This window comes from Sabethes cyaneus, chromosome 3 (assembly GCF_943734655.1).
Source record: "Sabethes cyaneus chromosome 3, idSabCyanKW18_F2, whole genome shotgun sequence".
Classification (NCBI taxonomy): domain Eukaryota; kingdom Metazoa; phylum Arthropoda; class Insecta; order Diptera; family Culicidae; genus Sabethes; species Sabethes cyaneus.
Window position 1 is genome coordinate 246,803,953 of NC_071355.1, and position 14,991 is coordinate 246,818,943.

The 14,991-nt window shown below is 39.0% G+C and overlaps 1 protein-coding gene across 7 annotated transcripts in view; it reads right to left on the minus strand.

Moving 5' to 3' along the window:
• The window catches only part of LOC128741347 (uncharacterized), a 75,068-nt gene that overhangs the window by 21,017 nt on the left and 39,060 nt on the right, over window positions 1–14,991 (minus strand). The window lies entirely within an intron of this gene.

The following is a 14,991-nucleotide window of genomic DNA, read 5'->3' on the forward strand; positions in this document are numbered from 1 at the left end:
AAGCTTATTGAGTAACATATTCCTAGCCCAGTTTAACTCATTTGAATGATGAAAAAGTGAGAAAACATTTCATTTTTCCCTATATATAAATATCAATGTATGACGTTTATACATTTTTATGTACGTTCCGCCTTAACCCCGAAACGTCTGGACCGTTTTCCGGCATATTTGGAAAAAATGGGAGTTAAGGCAGTCGTGTTCCTTGAATTAATTTGAACTTTTGTAGTATATCCCTGTTTACCGTACGTGCCAACTGCCATTATAGACAACTAGTCATTTGCTCCTGCACGCTCCCAATCAGGTATAATATGGTTTATGAAACCGATAACCTTCCCGGGATTGGTAGACCAAATTTCACTAGGAGATAAGCATCTCTTGTCAAGAAATTTATCTCTGCTCGTGTAAAGCGCACTACAACTGCAGAGCAGGTGCTCCGACGTTTCGCTTTCAAGATTGCAGAAGCAACAGACATAATTTTCAACACGACCCATGTTCTTTAAATGATGTCTACTCGGACAGTGACCTGTTACTAGGCCGGTGTATGTACACAGAGCTCTCTTGCTGAGCTCTATGAGCTTTTTAGTGGTTTTTACGTTTGGATTAATGAATCTTTTTGACTGGTTACAACCTCTGACAGCAATCCAATTGGCCGTCACCTTTTGTTCTTCCCAGCGTTTAAGTTCCATTTTGATTGTGCATTTTGATATACCGCAAAAAGGCTCCGGACCGATGAATTCCGAATTGGAGCCCGCTTTTGCTAGCTCGTCTACTATTTCATTGCCTTCAATGCCACTGTTAAAGCATATCGTAATTTAGGGACGATCAACTGCACGAATGCATAAAATCAGCTTTCCCGTCTCAATTAATAATTATCAGAACCGATCGCGCGAATCGATTAATTACTCAGGTAGCTTTTCTCCTTGCATATCGATCGATAAAAGCTCACTGCACTCAGCAGTCGGCAGCTTAGTAACAAATATATTGTATAGCAGATCACACCGGTGTATCTTTTCGCTACTTCTTTCGGTTAAATATACTTACCTTCAAACTACTCATCACGAATACTGTTCCCAATAATCCGAAGACTTGATCTGCGGCTACAGCCACAATGCCCTGGAACCCAGTATAGATTTACTGTATTGATTTGGCATAGCTGCCGTAATGAAAGAATGCAATCCCAGACTATTTTCGATGTGCATTTGCAAGCGCTTATCGCTTTCAATGTTGCTTGACTATCAGAGAAAATGCATATATTTGCATGCTTATATCTTCTTCTCAAGCAAACATTCACACATTCAATTATTGAAAAGATCTCCGCCTGAAACACAGTTGGCCATAGTCCCATAGCCACTGATATTTTTGTTCCAGGGCCATAGATTCCAGCATCAGTTTTTGAACCAATTTTTGAGCCAACCGTGAAAAATATCGTTGAGCCTTGACGAACCATAGGAACTCCCCTCTCCCAGTCGGAGCGTGAAGTTTCACACACCTTGTAGGGAGTATCGTAGTTATCCTCCGGATTCATCCAATCTCCGTTCATACTTAACACGGGTCCGATTTTGAAAAGTTTCAGAATATTCATGTGGCCAAAAAGATCCGAAATATGCCTGAACCTATTAAGCCTTAGAGCACTTTTTTCCGCTTCTATTTGTACGAATTCATGCAAAGGCAGCAGATTGAGAAAGCGTAGGAATACAAAGATACAAAGATAGAAATACATTGTTAAAATATTTCGATCGGCTTGACAAATCTCTCCTTTATTTCGTTCAGCTGTCAGTTTCAAACGAAACATAAATCCGTTCAGCGAAAGAGATGTACAGTGATACATAGAGAAGGATACAAAGATAATGGGAGAAATACGGAGATACAGAAACATAGGTAGAGAGAATTATGAATAAAACTTATAATATAATTCATAATAATTCATTTACAGCTCTGAATTTAAGGTAAAAGCGGACATACTGAATTGTTAGTACCCAATAGTCATCCAGAAAGTACCACTTAATATCTCAATCGAATAAATACCAAAATCAATTTAATGGAAAATATACCACCACATTTAGACCATTTTTTTAGAGAGAGGAACATATTTTAAATTATTATCGTTTTTGCCTTAAGACACGTAGCCCGATAACGTATGGGCATATTGCAATCCGTACCGAAAACTCGTTCATTTTCGCTTCACCGCGTGTACGAATGATACCGTTTCGATTTTTATTGAAGGTGTAGGTATTCGTCTTCGAGAGCAACGTAAGGAACCCAGTCAGAACATCGATTGTATTTTTTCGGTTCAAAATGAAAGCTCTGAATTGACTGTGCAGATATATTTAAAAACTGGTTATTCACCCGTGATTGAGATTCTGAAGGTCCAGGCAAAATAAACTACATGTTTCAGTCTCGAGCCTCAAGCAAGCAAAGGAGATTGCCAGGGCCGGCGCTAGCCAATTTAACAAAAAACAGCCGGCGTTGCTGTCTGCAGACATTTTACTACCTACACACTCGCAAATGCACAGTCTCGTAGCGTCTTTCTGCATAACCACTCACAAGGCAAACAACTTGTGAGCAGCCAGCTGCCTGTGAGGGCTAACGGCACACTGGGATACAGATAGCGCATTACTTTTTGTTTTCTTCTTCGTCTTACGCCCTCGGTTCTACACGCGGGTGGGAGTGCAAGTCATCGCAAGTGATCAGTTTCAGTTGCTCAGGCTGCAATGACACTCGCAAGAGTCGTTGCAGTGCATGAATAAAGAAGAGCGGGAGTCCCTAGGGAATGCTTATGCCGGTGTGTTCATTAGAACGAGTACACGTGTGTGAGAAAATTAGTCCACTCAAGTGCGGGCTTCGCAACACTGATCACAGTCAACCGCCATCGTTCTTCGTCCTCATACCTTCCTCATACTTCGTCCTCATACCTTACAACTTATCGAAGATGAATCTGCTGATTGCGGATTCTGAAGAGATTCGAAAATCTCTCCCGAAAAATGTCTAAATAATTTAATATCATCAATGCCACTTTCCTACCACCTTTGTCTGAGTGTTTTGATTGTGATGTTTTGTTGCGAATAGATTTTCATCAGGAGGAAGTGGAGCGCAACTGGAAAGCGAAGAATGGCGTAGGCGTATGAACCATACACTTCAGGTACTACTTGGAATGATTCTCAAAGTACACTTGTCGAAAGTTAGGGGAGTACGATGGGTCGGTCACGTCGCAAGAATACCGGATGACCGTACAGTGAATCTGTTCTCTTCTAGACCTTCATTGGCCTTAAGGGCCCCATACACGTACGCATATGTTGGGTTGGGAACGATTAAAATGTTGGCGGGTCATTCAGGTCGAGCGAAAAGCCCAACATCTTCTTTTGCCTGCTTGGTTCGTGGCGCTCAAACAAAGGCGTGAGTGTTGACCGAACATGAATTCTCCAACATTTTCGGCCAACATGTTCGTACGTATATGAGGGCCTTTAGGAATAGAGAGACCCAACTTACTAGATGGCTCGACCATCGGTTGAAGCCGATTTGCTTGTGTCGAGATGCTCAACGAATTGGCGGCAAATACAGCAGAGACTAACTCTAGATCACTTGCCATTCCGGCTTTATCTTGCTAAAGGAGAAAGAAAGTTTTAGGTATATTAACCACTTAATTATTTAATGCTACGGTTTTTTTTAATGTAAGCGAAATGGCGCCCCCTCGAGGTGGCGCTCTAAGCAGCTGCTGGTTTTACTTAACCTTCCTAATGCATTAGAAAAAAGTTACATATTGTGCATTGGGGTCGAAAACGACCCAAGTTTTGAAATTGCTCTCATTCATCCATTTTCAATCCAAATTTCGTTTTCTTTGCCTCGTTTGAAAGGTATGGCCAAAAACTGGCACTCAAGGTATGTTAGGGAATATTTATGGACTACTGGCCACTTCTGCGTCGGTTCCGAAACACCCACTACCAGGTCCGGGGGACATTTGTATACTTTGAGATAATTCATTTTGCGGCACATCAAATCAGTTTGGCTTGATAAAATAAGACTAATTGAAGTACAATGGGGACATTTTGGACCCATATGGTTACTTCACCATCGGTTCCGGAACATCCGGTACCCGGTTTTAGTGGACAATTTTGAATTTTGGGATGATTTATCTTGCAACACGCCGAATTACATCAGCTTGATAACATAAGACTATTGAAAATATAATAAAGACATTTTGAAAGTAAATGGCCACATCAGCATCAGCGGTACATCCGGTACCCGGTTTTCGGGGACTTTTTTAATTTTTGAGATAACTCATCTTGCGACACATCAAATCACATTGGCTTGATCAAATAAGACTGATAGAAGTGAAATAAGGTCATTTAGAAGCCAAATGACCACTTTACCATCGGTTCCGGAACATCCGGTAACTGATTCCGGGGGACATTTTTGGATTTTGAAATAATTCATCTTGCGGCACATCAAATCACAACGCCTTGATCAAATAAGACAGTTACAAGAGCTATGGGGACAATTTGAAGACAAATGGCCATTTCATCATCGGTTCTGGAACATCGGATGCACGGTTTATGAGAACATTCTTGGATAAGATCATGCGGCACATCAAATCACATAGGCTTGATAAAATACCACTAATGGGAGTTCAATGGAAACATTTTGGAGCCAAATGACCATTTCACCATCGGTTCCGGACATTCCGGTATCCGGTTTTTGGAGACATTTTTGGATTGTTCTTCCATTATATTGTTATTTTATCAATGCGATGGGATTTGATTTGCCGCAAGATGAATTATTTCGAAATCCAAAAATGTCCCCCGGAATCAAGTACCGGATGTTCCGGAACATCGTTTTGGTAAAGTAGCCATTTCGCTTCTAAATGACCTAGTTTTACTTCCATCAGTCTTATTTGATCAAGCCGATGTGATGTGATGTGTCGCAAGATGAGTTATCCTAAATTACAAAAATGTCCCCGAAAACCGGGTACCGGATATTCCGGGACCAATTCTGACGTGTCCATTTGCTTTGAAAATGTCTTTATTATGCTTTCAATAGTCTTATGTTATCAAACAGATGTAATTCGACGTGTTGCAAGATAAATCATCCTAAAAATCAAAATTGTCCCCTAAAACCGGGTACCGGATGTTTCGGAACCAATGGTGAAGTGGCCATTTGGGTCCAAAATGTCCCCATTGTACTTCAATTAGTCTTATTTTATCAAGCCAATGTGATTGATGCGCCACAAAAAGAATTATCTCAACGTATACAAATGTCCCCCGGACCTGGTAGTGGCTGTTTCGGAACCGACGCAGAAGTGGCCATTAGTCAACAAATATTCCCTAACATACCTTGGGTGCCAGCCTGTGACCATACCTTTCAAACGAGGTAAAGAAAACGAAATTCGGATTGAAAATAGATAAATGAGAGCAATTTTAAAACTTGGGTCGTTTTTGACCCCAATGCATAATTTGTAACTTTTTTTGCTGTAGCTCTTCTAGATGTCGCTGAAAGCTGAAACTCCCCCACAATGCTAGTTTTCGAAAGTTAGGAAAAGTCAGAAAATTTCAAGTCTCTAGCTCGTTCCGTTACTGAGTATCAAGCTTTGTAAGTATGCCGATGGGTCGAAAACGACCCCAATGCACTAGGAAGGTTAAGGGAAGCGCCGGCCCTGGAGATTGCTGCTTGACGAGATTCTTGACACAGAAGTGCCGCGTATTGGACATTTATGGGCTGACTATAGTCAGCGATCCTAGTCTGATCGTCAAGAACCTTCTGGACTTTGGAATTGGTCGATTCAGGGATTCCAAAGTCCAGCCGTTAAAAATGCTGAACTGCAAACGATTGCACAAAGTATCGCTTGATAGTGGTATTTAAACGTATATTCCGTCAGTTTCGTTTTGTATGTAACAACGTATACTTGGTCAAAAATCACTTTAACTTAGCCTATTTATACCGCTGGTTATACAAGCAGTTGGGTTCTATCACAGAACAGAACCTTCTACAGATACAAGGGAACCCGGCAGTAGCGGGTGACTTTTTGCCACGAAAACGCGCGAAAGCATGTGAAAGCATTACTGCAGACAGCGATAGACAGTGAGCGTTCTGCTTATATTCCTGATTGTTGTTGCTTTCTATGCGAAAACCCTCTTCAATAAAAATTAAAGCAAAACAGGCTCTGTTACCATTTTTGATCACCAAATTGTTCAGACTTCCATTTCTTTTCTAGTTAATGGTCACCTACGGTTGCAATAGGGCTCTCGATATACTTAAATTGCGCAAACAATCAAGTGGTCTTTAGAAAGTTAGTATTTTTGAAATATTGGTTTTCTTTTGTACATTTATTTAAGCAGGTACCTATACACACAGAAAATTTCATGGCAATACGTCAAATATTTATGAAGTTACTCGCACATTTCTAATGATGTGGCAGAGCGACTAAGGAAGGAACGTGAATTTTTGAACGCGTGTTTCTAAAAACAGTGTTTTCAAAGTTTATGAGCAGGATTTCTCAAAAACGGCTGAGTCCACTTTTAGTTTCAACATAAGCTTTCTAAGACCATTTTCTAGTAATTAATCAGTTCCTCACCGATACATATTTTTCATTGTATGAACAATGTAAGAACGAAATTGACACCAAAATCGATTTTTTGTGTTTGAGCGGTCGCCATTTTGGCCGATATATATCGGACTCAACGCAAGACGCCCAATTTTAGAAGTGTTTCAGCAGATTGATTACAGCAACTCTTTCAATAACTATTTTTACAAATAAAATGTTAAAATACAGTTGAAAATTACGTAAACGGACATTGTATGGGAAATAATATTCACAACGCGAACCCGACCCTAAGTCCCATGGAATTACCGTTTTTGTACTTTCGGTTGCTCTCTTTTCCTGCAACAATAACGCTCCTGGACCGGACAGAATCAAATTCAACTTGTTAAAATATCTTTGGAGACGTTTGGTTATGTTATGTGTCTTAGTAGAATCTTAAATATGAGTAAAGAGGAAGTTTTTTGTTTAATTCTGCAACGAACGGAAATTAAGCTAGTAGAGACTCTTGGTTGTTTTAGTTTCTATTGACGTCTTTTCGAAAAAACTCCACGTGCAAGGTTTTTGTACAATTTAAAAAATCTTTTTTAAGTTATTTGTTCATCAGTTTTCAACTGATTTACAAATTCAGTTAAAATGGAGTTTTCTCCTACTTTTTCTCACAGATACAAATTTATATTTTCAATATTCTTCTGAATCCAAACGTTGTTCACATTTTTCAAGAACCAGCTCTATTGGAAATCATCTAACAATTTCGACACCATTTCATATGGTGACCTCCCAATATCGATCAATTGATGTGAATAGTGAATAAGCAATTTGGAAACTCTTCCATATCAATAAACGTCCAATTGACCGACCTTGAAAGGCAAACGATTCTTGCTCGGTGTGTTTACGACCTCACCGAATGGAATGCACAAATCTGAACATATTGTGAGCAGCTGTTGCTATGCTATTGCTGTTGCTGCTTGGTGCAAGTATCTGAAGAGAAAACCAACTGCAAACCTAATAAACTATGCAAATTGAGCCACGTCATCGTAATTTTATTCTTATTCGGTTGTCAAATCGAAAGTTAGTTAGTTCTGTCAGATGACATTGGAAATTTTTATTGGAAATTAGACCCGTTTTATCCGAATTAGATTGAACAACTGAAGGACATCATTTCGTTTGTTTATGAACTCACATATTTAATTTTAAATTAGACACCACCCAGTATTGGGACAAAACGTGACTTTTCTTGGCCTCGGCCGATTCGTATCAGTTCGATCTTCAAAGGCATTGACAGAAAGTGTGCCCTTTTGTTCAGCGCATAGCTGAAGAAAAACTGTGCTGGGCTAAGTTTTCAACAACCTACTTTAGCAAATACCATTTTTGTCGTATAGGCACGACAGAAAGAAAAATGACGAACGAAACGTGATGCGCACGCGAAAGGAGTGTCATTCCCGTCGGTTGCTTATTGGCTTTTTTCTTGAGGAATTCCAATGAAGCTTTCGTGTTAGAATGCCTCCACATTCGCGGTACAACAAAACCTGCATACCTACATATGTCCGGCCGATTTCACTGAATAACAGTCCGCAAAAGCAGCATCAAGTACAGGGTTTGATGTTTTTCCGCATGACTGTAGCAAACATGAACGGAATGTAGAAGTACATTTATTATTCTGATTGATTAAACTTCAGAAAATTTAGCGAGAAACTGGATTGCACAAACAACCCGACCTCCGAATTTTATTACTACATGCATCATGTATTTTTGTTATTTTTTTTATTTCCACTGTAAACGAAAACCCGTTGCAAAAGCAGGAAGCAACTATACTGTAAAATGAAGCGGAAACTCGGAAAACTTGCTTTCATCTATGTATGCCATACGCCGCATATTTCCTCTGTACATACTAACCGTACTTCACTTTAACAGCGATGAACATATTTTTACTAGCTACATAAATATTTGATTGAACATCTTTTGAAAATTATTTTTATGTAGCAAATATCTCACTCTTGGTCTGAGTGATTATTCTAAAGATTAAGTCCTGTAAAATTTTTTGAAAAATACTTCGCTTTATACCCAATTTTAGCACAGGGAAAAATGATCGTGTATGATGCAGGCAGGAGGCAACGAGAATTTTTAGTGCAGTAGAAACGTACCTACTACAGTTGGTTATCGATTTTTCCGTGATTTCGTTATTTGTCGCTGAGTTTTGACGTTCTGGTTTTTTGCTCAATGGTGCATGATCACGGAGGTTTGTAAATACATTGCCACGCCGACACCGGATGCGCTGCGGTTCAGTCGAGTATTGATTTATCGAGTAGAGAAGTAGGAATAAATCAAACAATTGATGATGATGTAGGGTGATGCAAATTTCGACTGATATTAATTCTATAGAAGTAACAATGATCTAAAGTAGGCACTCTAATTGGTATTAACGATAGAAAAAGTGGAAAAGCCAGCTTTAGCCGGCTTACAACCAATTGTTTAGAACTGTTGTATTTTCATCACTTTAGGTTCTCAACACCGGGCGTTACACAATTAAATATTATCGAGAAAAATAAAACAACATAGCATAGAATCATAACTGTCTAATTTCAATAACGACTATAGTTTTCTTTTCCATCAGTACGTTTCAACGCCGTGCGGATTTCGACTATCATATTTCTTCTATTTCGTACGAACAGAAATAAATTTTGAAGACATGATTACGATGCGTTATATTTTTTCAGTTAGCTCTGTTATCAATTGTGTTTCTACGTGCTATAAGAGTGCTCCACGGAGCCGGATCTAAGTCGATGGTTTTTATAGCTGAGTTTTGCAGGGGTACTAACGTAACGTACTGCGGCTATCATAATATAAACATATTTTTGATAAGTCTGGTAGAAGCATTTGGAGGCTGAGTCTAAACGCTTATGGTAAACTAATTTAACATTAAATTGTCCTATTAACGGAACTGTTTGAACAGCTGGTAAATTACTGGTGGTTGGTTAATGCAAGTGAATTTCAACAAAGAAATAAATGCTGATAATATTTCCAAGAAAGAAAAACATTAAAGTTACATATGAGTCTCGTCTCTGTGAGTCTCTGAATGCGACTTTATGCTGACCTCAGGAAAGCGCTTAACAGAATCGACCCATTTTTATTTGGAAAATTATATAACGAAAAGAAAACTTTCGAAGTGGCTGCAGTCATGACAACAACAAATAAGCTTTTAAACCACGTTATCCGAACCAACTAACCTCACAGGTGGGGTCCCTCAAGGGTTTCTCTTGGGTTCTTTTCTTTTTATCCTATACTGTCAATGAAAGTTTACTCCAACGAAAACAAAATATTTTAGTAAATCATAGCAATCAAGTAATTAGCTAATATCTACAGACAGCCCATTAGATGGTTAACAAGGCTGGCTGACTGATTTAGCTTTATACCAGAGCAAAATTTTTGCTTTCTAGCTTTGTAGAACAGAGTGAAAAACTTCATTGAATTATGGCGGTGGCTGTCAAACAGTGAAAAGTATAATCGGCTTTATTGCTTATAGCTTAATTCTTAAAGAGGTTATAAAATTCCTTCTGAAGAGTGGGCTACTTGGTCGGAAGACTTTTTGAAGCAGTGATCAGAAGGTTCTAGGGGTCATAAAAAGCACTTGAGCAACGTAATAACACTCAAATTGCTACTTGGGAAGGGATTACTACAAGCGGCATCCTTTGGCATCAGTACGAGATATGGCGAAAGAACCAGGTACCTCATCGACTAATGTTATGCGTGCCAGAGCGAAAATTGGCTTTCAGACTCGTCGGAAGAAGCAGCCAAAACGAAGCACCAAACAAGCTGAATCCATGAAACCGAGATCGTTTTCCACCAAATTTGACATAGAAATATAAACATTGGGTGATTGACAACAGGGGATGGCCGTTATAAAAAGGGTAGGGTGGGAGGTCCAATTAAGGAAAAAGGACTTTAATTCTCTAATATTATAGGAATTTCCGGAACGGAAACAGATGTACTAATAGGTGGACAAGCGATGGGTTGAGTGGGTGGTGCCGTGAGCGGGTTGTGGGGTTGATAGATGAGTAAGCAATGGGACTGAGTGGAGGTACGGGTGGTTAATGGAATGCGTGACTGGCTAGTGAGGCAAATGTGTGAGACGGTGGGTTGTAGATTTGAGTAAGGGGGGCTGTCGCGGTTTCCAACGTCCGAACCAGTCACAGACATACTATCTGAAGCAGTGGCCTCTCGTATGTAAACCAATTATCAATCAATTACCTAGGACGGGTAAGGACAGTATACGTCCCGACGATCGAGCCGGCTGCAATCCACTAGTATTTACCAAACATGTTATCCATTTATCGTTACACTTGGATTAGAAGGCATTATAGGGCAAAATAAGTCACACGACAACATAACCTTCTTGCAATTTAGCTGAACATCTTGAATCAATGAATCAATATGATGTTCGATAACCATTTATAGCTCTATCATCAGCATGATCCAGCACATGAACTCAACCAAATTTTAACTCTTGAACAAGACCGGGTACTCAGTTGGTATTTTAATAATTTAACCCATCAAAGGCCCTACACAGTTTGACATCGAACTATAGCAGTAAAAATGTGACAAAGGGCAGTTCGATTTTCCACTACAGCAGTTACTGCAGGGGAAACTCATTATCGGTGTGAGCTGCCATACGGTTTGAACACGAACCAATTTCCATTTCACGCACCGATAAATAATAACAAAATGTTTATAGTTTGCTTTTTTTTATTAAAGCTTGTTTGCTGCTGCACTGGCAAACAAACAGAAGGAGTTAAGGGTAAGCAAACACATGTATGAATGCGTGGTGATTTTACCATAACTGCGCTTGTTGATTGTGGACATTTATGTGCATAACTTTTTAACTATGTGACCGATCGATAAACCATTCCAGTAATAACCTACTAGGAAGTAATACTTTTCGAATGCAACAAAAAGTGTTCAAATTGATTTTAAACTACATAAAAAATCTAATGAATTTAAAGTACGGTTGAAATTAACTCCAGTTTATCTATACCTATAAAGCAGGATTTCTGTCTGTCTGTCTGTCCGTATGTTCCTTATAGAATCGAAAACTACTGAACCAATCGGCATGAAAATATGCATGTAGAGGTTTTTTGGGGCCAGGAAAGGTTTTAATGATGGTTAGAAACCCCTCCCCCCACTAAGAGGGGGGGCTTCCATACAAGTGAAACACAAATTTCTGCATAACTCGACAACTAATAAAGCAAATAGAACAAAATTTGGCATGTGGGTGTTTTCGGTGACAAGAATTTATTCTATGGTAAATTGAGACCCCTCCCCTCTTTATAAGGGGAATTATAACTCCTCTCCTCTTTAAAAGGGGGGGCTTCCATACAAATTTCCTCATAACTCGAGAACTAATCAAGCAAATGGAACCAAATTTGACATGTGAAAGTTTTCTAGGGCATGAATATTTTCTATGGTGAATTAGAACCCCTCCCCACTTTAGGAGGGGGGGCTCCCATACAAATGAAATTCAAATTTCCTCATAACTCGAGAACTAATCAAGCAAATAGAACCAAATTTGGCATGTGAAAGTTTTCTAGGGCATGAATATTTTCTATGGTGAATTAGAACCCCTCCCCACTTTAGGAGGGGGGGCTCCTATACAAATGAAATGCAAATTTCCTCATAACTCGAGAAATAATCAAGCAAATGGAACCAAATTTGACATGTGAAAGTTTTCTAGGGCATGAATATTTTCTATGGTGAATTAGAACCCCTCCCCACTTTAGGAGGGGGGGCTCCCATACAAATGAAATTCAAATTTCCTCATAACTCGAGAACTAATCAAGCAAATAGAACCAAATTTGGCATGTGGAGGTTTCTGGAGGCAAAAATATTTTTTATGGTGAATTAGGACCCCTCCCATTTTTAAGAGGGGGTGCTTCTATACAAATGAAATACAAATTTCCTCATAATTCGAGAACTAATCAAGTAAATGGAACCATATTTGGCATGTGGGTGTTTATGAAGGCAACCATTTTTTCTATGATGAATTAGGACCCCTTACCTTTTTAAGAGGGGGGGCTCTCATACAAACGAAATACAAATTTCCTCATAACTCTAGAACTAATCAAGCAAATGGAACCAAATTTATCGTGTGGGTGTTTTTGTAGGCAAGAATATTTTCTATGGTATATTTTCTATGGATTTCCCCACTTTAAGAGGGGGGGGGGGGCTCCTACACAAATGAAAAACAAATTTCCTCATAACTCGAGAACTAATCAAGCAAATGGAACCAAATTTGGCATGTGGGAGATTTTGGAGTCTTGAATTTATTTTACGATAGTTAGAGACCTCTCACCCCTGTGGTAGGGGCATATGAACTCTCAAACAAATAAAACAGAAATTTTTGCGAAACTCAAAAACTAATCAAACTCGAGAAATTCGAGACTCTTCCATAAAACATTAGTCAATACAAGACCACAAAAACTATCTATAGTAACACTAGATCATTCAGGACGAGACGGTCGCGAGTATTGCCGGTGACCCGTCGTCGGAAGCGCCGCCCACTGGGGGGCTTGCAAAACTCGAGATTGTGACAAAGATCATCCGAGATTCATGATTTATGTACAACACAGGTTAATTTGTGGCAATACGAAGTTTGTCGGGTCAGCTAGTTAACTTATAAACAAAAACAAAATTTAAAAAAATCAAAGTCTCTATTTTCCCTTTCTAAGGAAAATTTTCTAAATTTCTCGGAAATCAAGTCAGAAAATCATAACTCCTGAACCAAGCGTCGTTGAGCAAACATTTTCTTACGAAAATGCAAGTAAATTTTCTTAGTAATTCACGAAAAATATTGTCTGGAAAGTTTCCTCCAAATTTCAAACTCCAAAAAAAAGCTGAAAAAATTGAAAAAATATCTTAAATATCTTAGATATCTTGCTATCATACATATAGAAAGAAGTAGCTGTAATGCACCGCTGATAAATACCGTGAAAAGAAATGGCTTTAAATTGCTACCCTGCAGCACTTTAGTAATATTCGAGGAATGTGATAAAATTTGGATGTAAAGCTAGAAATGAGATACGAAACAAGCATGTCGCTGAAACGTGCACGGTTGTCGGGCATTTTGGATAGAGAGGCTAGATGTTATTTTCTTGATTGCAAAACGAAACGTTAAAGCCAACGACATTGCTAGCCAAGCTATATGGAACGGCATTAATTTAGGCGTTTGAACCAGTAATAACTTGGAGCTATTAAAACGTATTGTAAACCACCGCCGTCAACACAGTTTAGTAATTAAAGATGATAACTAAGACTTCACCACCTTGCACTTAATACGACATCGAAGTGTAAATATATTGCCAAATAGCTGAACAGAAGCCGCTACAAAATCATTAAGTTTATTTAAAGTCCACAAACGTTTTGATAATATACGTGATCACTACAGTCAGAGCAGAGTACCGTCAACTACCTTCGGTCGCTGAACTTTGCTGGTAGAGCATCGTGTTCCCGGAGCTCCAGAACGACTGATGGGGGAACGGTAGGGTAGCAAGAAGTTTCTATAATAATATTCTTTTTAGAAGTGGCGTTTCAGGGAAGATGGTATATAACCTATCATATTTGCAAGTTTTAAACGTGCAAGAAACTACTTGTCTTATACGACCAGCAAGTGACCAGGCCTGGCACTCATATCAAATGCAATGTTTTGACACTTTGGATCAAATCCTACATTGAACGAAATGAATTTCATTCGTCGGTCGTCTTTTTTCAACAAGGAAGTTACACCAGTCCCAGTTTTCACACTAAAAATGTATCCGAGAATGATATAGCCACTACAGTTTGCACCCCAAAGGTGGCGAAAGGATTGTTACGGTTTGCGAAGTGGACACTTTAGTATCTACTTAACGTAGCAAATTTTACTTCATACACTTCGCGTAGTTACGCTTTGTTTGTTGTTGACTCACCGACAACGACTCGAGTAGTTAGTGGTGTGGATAATTTGTAAAGGTGTTGCATTGTAAAGCTTCTCTGTCTCGCCATTAGGTTTAATTGCTTATTTCAACTGACTAAAAGTCACATTTCGTCTGTTACGAGTTGCTTACTGATGATGTTTTCAACGTGAGGTAAGGGGTTATAAAAACACGTACCATTTTTTCATTGTCTCCGGATTTTTTTTTTAATTTCAATTATTTTCTAGCCTGGGTGTTTCAAAAAGCAAAAACTATATTGTTATTGATTTTTTGAAGTCCTATGGAATTCCAAAAACTAATTTTAAATTAAATTTTTACATTAAAGGTTTTTCGATTGCCTCTTAGTATCCTAACTAAAAACCTGTTCAAGGCTACTTTGCGGGAAAAAGCTCTGTTACGTGCACTTGCTACGAGCTTTCGTTTTCGAGAGATTATTTATCTCGGATACGTGCACACCATAAAACAAATCCAACCACATAGCCAATGCGATAACCGACTTAC